Here is a 7,171-nt window from a genome sequence, read left to right as displayed (position 1 = left end):
TGCTTTCCGGAGATTTATATAAACATTGTCTAGTAGGCCTACTCGTTCAATGTTATTGACGTTGTGATGAAACCAGCGCAGAGTGTACTGGAAATTATGTACAACAGCTAGGACAATCCGTTCATTTACCACAGTCTTTCAATGTCAGCATATTTCAGCTGTTTTTCACTTATTGATTTCTGTGTGTTGTGTGCGTTTGGAAGTTTTTTGGCTTGTTTACTCTGTATTGTTAAATCCGAGCCGGCGTCATGTATTGCCCTGTGATGGATCAGTCGTATGTTAAGTGTAGACTGGGCGATGTGGAGAGACATGTGGACGAGAGTCTGAGAAGAGGACGGTAGAGATGGACAGTAGAGAGAAGGCGGAGGAGAGAGCGATGGAGACAAGAGAGTAGGAGAGAAGAAATTGCAGAGAGGGGGTGGCGACTGAAGGAGAGATTGGGAGGAGAGAAACAGAATTGTATGAGAGAGAAAAAACCGAGGGAGGGAGAAGAGAGACTGGAGAGAGACGGCGAGACTCGGGGAGAGAGAGACTGGGAGATAGAGAGAGTCGTGGAGAGAGATTGGGGCAGAGAAAGAGACTGGGGAAGAGAGAGACTGGGGGAGAGAGAGAATGGGGGAGAGAAACAGACTGGGGAGAGAGAAACGGGGAGAGAAAAAGACTTGTGGAGAGACAGTCTGGGGGAGGGAAACTGGGGGACAGTAGGGTAGAGAGAGAAAGGGGAAAGTCTGGGAAAGTGAGACTGGGAGCAGAGAGACCGAGAGGGAGAGACTAGAGGAGAACAGCGAGGGGAGGGAGAGACTGGCGGAGGGAGACTGGGGAGAGAGACACTGGGGGCAGATAGACTAGTGAAAGGAGAGACTGGGGAGGGGAGACCAAGGAGAGAGAGAGACGGGGTAGAGTGACTGGGACAGATAGAGGGGAGAGAAACTGGGCAGGGAGGCTGGAGAGAAAGAGACTGGATGAGAGAGCTGGAAAGGGAGAGCCTGGGCGAAAGAGAGTCTATGGAAGCAGACAGACTGTGAAATGGGACAGGGAGGACTTGGGGGAGATTCAGACTTGAGAGCGAGCGAGAGAGCGACAGCGACGAGGAGAGAGAAAACCAGGGAAGGAAACGGGTGAGTAAGAACGATAAGCTGGAGAGGGTCCTGGAAGAGAAGATGGGGAAGCGCAGAGTCGGAGGTGCGGAACTGCAAGGAGAGGAAAAAAAAAACACGGGGAGAAAGTGTGGTGGGAATAAGAGGCGAAGAGAGAGTGTCTGGGGCAGAGAGAGAAGGTGGAAGAGAGAGGGGGAGAAAGGGAGAGAGTGGAGGAAGAAAGTGACTGCGGAGAGATAGATTGAAGAGCTAATGAGGGAATGGTGGGGGAGAGAGAGAGAGAGAGAGAGACTGGTGGCGATAGGGGGAGAGACTGAGCGGAGAGTTCGAGACCTAATTTAGAGAGTGGGCCAGAGGAGATGACTTTGATGGGAGGGGGTGGCGGAGAAAGTCTGTTTTAAATACTGGTGCGTAGTTAGAGACTGTGAATTACAGAGTGACGGGAGGTGAAGAGACTCGGGGAGGGAGGTAGGGAAACTGGGGGCTCACATAGAGACTGGGATAAAGAAGGGTGGGGTAGTGTGACTTAGAAAAAAAGGCTCAGGTACCCCGAGCGATTAAAGAGTTTTCCTTGCCGTGTACGGCGTTCTAGGATTGCAGCCCCAACATCCTAAAGTCTGTCTGAAATATCCAACCGTTTCCTTCCTCCCCGTCTCTTTGAACCCACTCCTGCCCACAACGTACCCACGATCTCCGTTTCCCAAACCAGTGTTCGCCAGCATCACCGTGCCTTCCAGTCTCTGTGACTTCCTACCTCACTCCCCGACTCCGAGACCACCTCCGCCGCCTTCTGCTACATACGTGTGGAACAGCTCGATGAAACACTTGTACTGAATCATGTTAGTAATGGGACACGCCTGGAAATTCACAGTGTGGAAGCTACGAACCAGACCCATCCAAGCTAAAAAAAAAAACGGGCACCCGAAAGCCCGCGTCAAGAGAGCGTCTCATACGTGCAGGCGTCCCAAAGTGTGGACCCGCACTATCAAACAGACGCATGTGGCCCTGCCACTTTGTCAGAATTGATTTGATGGCTACGTTAGCATCCTTCTCCTGCACGTTTCTCCGTCTCTACAACACCCTCCCGTTCCTCCCTCCCACTGTCACGGTCTGGTCCGTGAACACTGCATTCCGGTTCACGGTCCGGTCCGTGGATTCCGTACTCCGGTTATTCTGTTTCTCCCTTGTTCTGTTGGCTGCCGTCATTGAGACACCTGATTCTTGTTTCGGTCTGGCAACATAAATAGCTCTGGGATGAAGTGATTCCGTGCTGGACCTTCCCCGTTAGAATCCCCGTCAGAAACCTACTCCAGGAAGCTCGACATCAGAAACTCATTCCAGGAAGCTCGGTATCAGAGACCCACGCCAAGAAGCTCGTTACCAGAAACACGTGACCTCAGTCAGTATGATTAGTCTGGATCACTATTGGAGCTGCTGAGTATCATGGACTCTAGGTTGTCTGTCTGCCCTGTGTCCTAGAAGTGTCCCGGCACTGTGTCCCAGTAGGTTCCCGGCCGTGCGTCCCAGAAGAGCACCGGCTCTGTGTCCTGTGTTCAGGAAGAGTCCCGGCTCGGTGTTCTCTCTCCAAGAAGTGCCTTGTCTCTGTGTCCTGACTTTTAGAAGTGTCCCGGCCCTGTGTCCTAGAAGTGTCCCGGCCCTGTGTCCCATAAGGGTCCCGGCCCTGTGTCTAAGAAGAGTCCTGTCTCGGTGTTCTGTCTCCAAGCAGTGTCTTGTGTCCTAGAAGAGTCCCGGACCAATGTCCTAGAAGGGTCTTGTCATGGTCCGGTCCGTGAAGTCCGCGTTCCGGTTCACGATCCAGTCCATTGACCCTTATTCCAGGTTTTCTCTTTTTCCCCACTTCTGTAAAGTGCTCTAATTGAGGCACGTGGTTCTAGTTTTGGCAGATACATAAATACCTCCGGAGACCAGGGCTTGGGTGCTGGATTGCTCCCGTCCAAAGCCCCTGTCTGAATCCCTACTCTGCCCCCGCCCCCCGAAGCCCTGCCCTGCAACCAGTGTCTGAAGCCTCGTCTCGCCTCGCCTTGCTTGAAGCCATTCCTGCAACCTTCGCCTGCACTTGTTCAAGTTCAACCGCCGGAGCAAGATAAGGAACTGTCTATCGTTGTTTTGGTCTGACTCTGTGTCCACGCCTTCGCGGAGTAGGTCCGGCCGTTTGTCGCTGCCTAGTGTTGGGAACTGTTTCTGTGTCTACGCCTTCGCTAGGTAGGTCCGGCTGTTTGCCGCTACCAAGCGTTGGGAACCGTCTTGTCGTGTTCAGCATTCTGAGTCCCGGTCCTACGTCCTGTTTTCAAGGAGGGGTCCCGGCTCGGTTTTCCATGTTCCTGTTCTCCCAAGACCAAGGCTCTGTGTTCAATGTTCATGTTCTGCCAAGACCAAGGCCCTGTGTTCCTGTCTCCCAAGACCACATCATATGTTCACTGTATTCCAGAGTCCAAGTCGGAGTCAAGGACCAATGTTCTGGGTCCTTGTCCAGTCTCCGGTTCGGATCCGAATCCAAGCCTCGTCATGTCCTCGCTTCGAGGAACCCAAGCCTCGTCATGTCCTCGCCTCGAGGAACCCAAGCCTCGTCACTTCCACGCCTCGAGGAACCCAAGCCTCGTCACGTCCTCTCCTAGTTCCGGAGTCCGACCCGAGTCAAAAACCAGGTTCTGGGTCCTAGTCCAGTCTCCGGCTCGGAGTCCAAGCCCAGGATCCTAGTTACCAGTTCGAGGTCCTAGTCTGTGTTCTTGTCTTTGCTCCTAGTCTTCATCCAGTCACGGCCCTAACTCTAGTCTCAAGTCCTGTCCTGTTCCTAGTCCTTCAGTGTCTGTGTCTTGCATTTGGGTTCTCTCCCAGGGCCGCCCCCGTCATGACAGTGAGGTCCGGTAGTTAGGTGATAAATTAAAGGCCCGGACCACAAGGTTGGTGGTATCGAGATTGCTACCCGTGCTACATGTCACTGACGCTTGAAATACGAACACGTGGGGAAGGAGACAGGATGCAGAATTTGGATGATTGGACTGTCTACCACGGAAGGTAGAACGTTCAGAATGGGGGACCGATTTCACATCAACTGTACGAGAACCAATTTAGTCGTGTAAAGGTTTCCTAATACTACTCCGAGACGTTGAGAATGAAGTTGTGGTGATATGGAAATTGGTTTGACAGGTCACCTAGTGAAGTAGTTGTGAGGGAAGTAGATATCATGCCTACATTAAAAGGCATGATTGAACGTTTCGGCATGGTGGGATTAATAATCTGAATTGCGTCTATATTCAATACAATGAGTAAATTAGATAAGGCAGATGATCTTAGATAATGGATCAGCACGTGGATTTATGCTATTATAACCATTGGTAACAATTGCACGGGGGGGGGGGGGCGGCGCTGCAGCTCCATGTTCCGCGGTTCCGTTGTTTCATAAACGATAAGAAGGTGAGATGGTTATTAAAGAGGAAAGGGAAGCATTACCAGTCATGGAAGATGTGACAACAGAGCTCGGACAGGACCGACTGGAGGGCTCCTCGAATGAGTCTGCATGAGTACAGCAGAATAAAAGCAAAGCGATGATCACGTCACTGACTACACTGAGGAGCGGCGGGGCAGAGCGGAGCAAATTTGCAGAAATGTCAGATTGTTGCAAAAGTATTAAGGTTGTGTTTGTAGTTGAGTTTAACTTTCAACATATTGGCTGGGACTTCTATTCTGTAAAGAACTGGATGGGATAGAATTTGCCAAATCTGTTCAAAAGAATGCTGAATAAGTGGGAGGCCTTCAGAAGTGGTATTGAGAGTACGGAGTTCCTGTGTTCCTGTTAGAACAAAATCCATAGGCCACCGTTCTTACAATACCTTGCTTTTCAAGGGGTATATTTACTTTTGTTAGGCAGACCGGGCTGTATAACAAACGTGAGGAGTATACAACATTCAAGAGAACACAAGAGGGAAATCAATAAGTTTAATATCTGTCATGATCTTGCTCTAGCAAAAAACCTGAAGGGGAACTAAGTAGACAGATAGATAGACAGTCAAATAGATAGATAGACAGACAGATTGATAGATAGACAGATAAATAGAAAGAGAAATAGAGAGATATATAGGCAGATAGACGGATAAATTTGTATTGATTAGGGTGGCTAATTTCCAGATCCTTAAAGTTGTCCACGCGAATCTTGTGGGAGGCAAGCCCATTAATTTTTGAGGCCTCGGCATAAAAAGATCCTTAATTTCGGTTAAGAGGCCAGGTGACTGGAGATCAAGTATTGTCATTTCTTTTCTGCTCGGGAAGGGCTCGGATTATGTCAGGAAGTTACAGGTCATGATTCTGACGCCAGTAATGGGTAAATTATTTCAAGGTACTCGAAGGGACAGTATATATATGGTGGGTATTTCGATAGACATGGCATTATTGTTGAAATGCAACATGGTTTTGTGAGTGGTACGTCGTATCAAAGCAACTTTACAAACTTTTTTTCTAGGAGTTAACGGAAAATCGGATGAAGACGTGTCAGTGGATCTCGTTGACTGGGACATTAACAAAGCCTTTGAAAAAGCCCGCATGGGAGGTTCGTCCAGACGATTCAGTCTGACTACGGTAGAAGCCTGAGAGTGAAGTTATATGGTTGCTACTCTGAATGGAGACTTGACACAAATGGCGTGGTGCAGCTATCACCGCTGGCTCTGTTGTTAATGCAGACGTGTGGGATGTGGCACACTGGGAGGACTGACCCGGGTAGGACGTGCACATGGAAGAGTACGTCACTGAGGAGTGCAGTGGAACAAAGGGGTCAGTGAGTACAGACGAATAATTCATTGAGAGTGGCGCCGTTGGTAGATTGGGTCGTAAAGCGGGTTTTGGGCAGTTTGGCATTGATAAATCATACTATTCAGTTGAGGATGTAATTCTGAAGTTGCATTGTACGTTGGTGAGGTTCCCTTTGGAGTATTGTGTGGAGTTGTGGTCAACTACCTGCACAAAAAAATCAGTGAGAGTGAACAAATACAGAGAAATTTTATAAGGTCTTTGTCTTAACTTGAGGACTTGATTTCTAGGGAATGTTTGAATAGGTTAGGTCATTGTTTTCCCCTTATTTTGAGCTCAGGAGAGTGTGGGGAGATTATATAGCGGCATACAAATTATGAGGGGTAAATGGAAACAGGCCTTTGTCACTATTTGGGTGAGACTAAAACTATCGTTCATAGATTGGGGATGAAAAGTAAAATATTAAAGGGAAAACTGATGGGGGGCTATATTCTAAGAGTGGGGAGTGTGTGCAACTAGCTGCCAGCGAAAGTGGTGGACGTGGGTTTGATGTAACATTTCAGACCAATTTGCGTCAGTACGTGATTGTAACGGTATGGAAGTCCAGGTAGAATTTGACACGAACTGGATGGGTCCAGGTCTTTGTGATGTGGTACACTATTTCTCTGACTCCTCTAAAATACATTGAATGAACATCGAATCCATTGTTTGTCATGCCCCGCGAAGAGAAAAGTGTGTTACCCAGTGTAACAATGAGTAAAAATAGACTGAAACAAACACTAGTTGTTTGTTCACGGTCCTGCAGCTAATCTGACTAAAGGGACATTAATTGGTTTAAGGGACATTCCTTCTGGTGTATAAGGGCTCATTGAACCAGCGCTTCTGGATAATTGGCACCTTTCGTAAAACTGATCGCCGCTTCTGGCAGACAATGGGATATCCAGCAATTTATTATATCGTCTCCATTTACTATCCCGTACTGGCAGTCGTTGGGATTCCAGGTAAGGTCGCAGAAATGCCGAGATGTGTGACATACTGTAGTCTTTAAATTATGCTCTGCAATTTAGAGCGGACGTTTTTTGCTGTTCAAGTCTTTTCATATAAAATCACTTGGGAAATAATGAAAAAGAAAACGTTTCATCAATTTGTTTAAAATATGATTTACGTAACTTTGAAGCCATTATTATTTTTTCTTTGTTTTAATGTACTCTATCATAACCTTACACATTTATGTTTTGGATGTAATAATCACGACATCTGCCGCTGATATTAAACCTGAGTCTGGTTCAAATTCTAATACACAGTGATTGTGT

The sequence above is a fragment of the Mobula hypostoma genome, unplaced genomic scaffold, assembly GCF_963921235.1.
Source record: "Mobula hypostoma unplaced genomic scaffold, sMobHyp1.1 scaffold_134, whole genome shotgun sequence".
Classification (NCBI taxonomy): domain Eukaryota; kingdom Metazoa; phylum Chordata; class Chondrichthyes; order Myliobatiformes; family Myliobatidae; genus Mobula; species Mobula hypostoma.
This window is presented reverse-complemented; position numbering follows the sequence as displayed.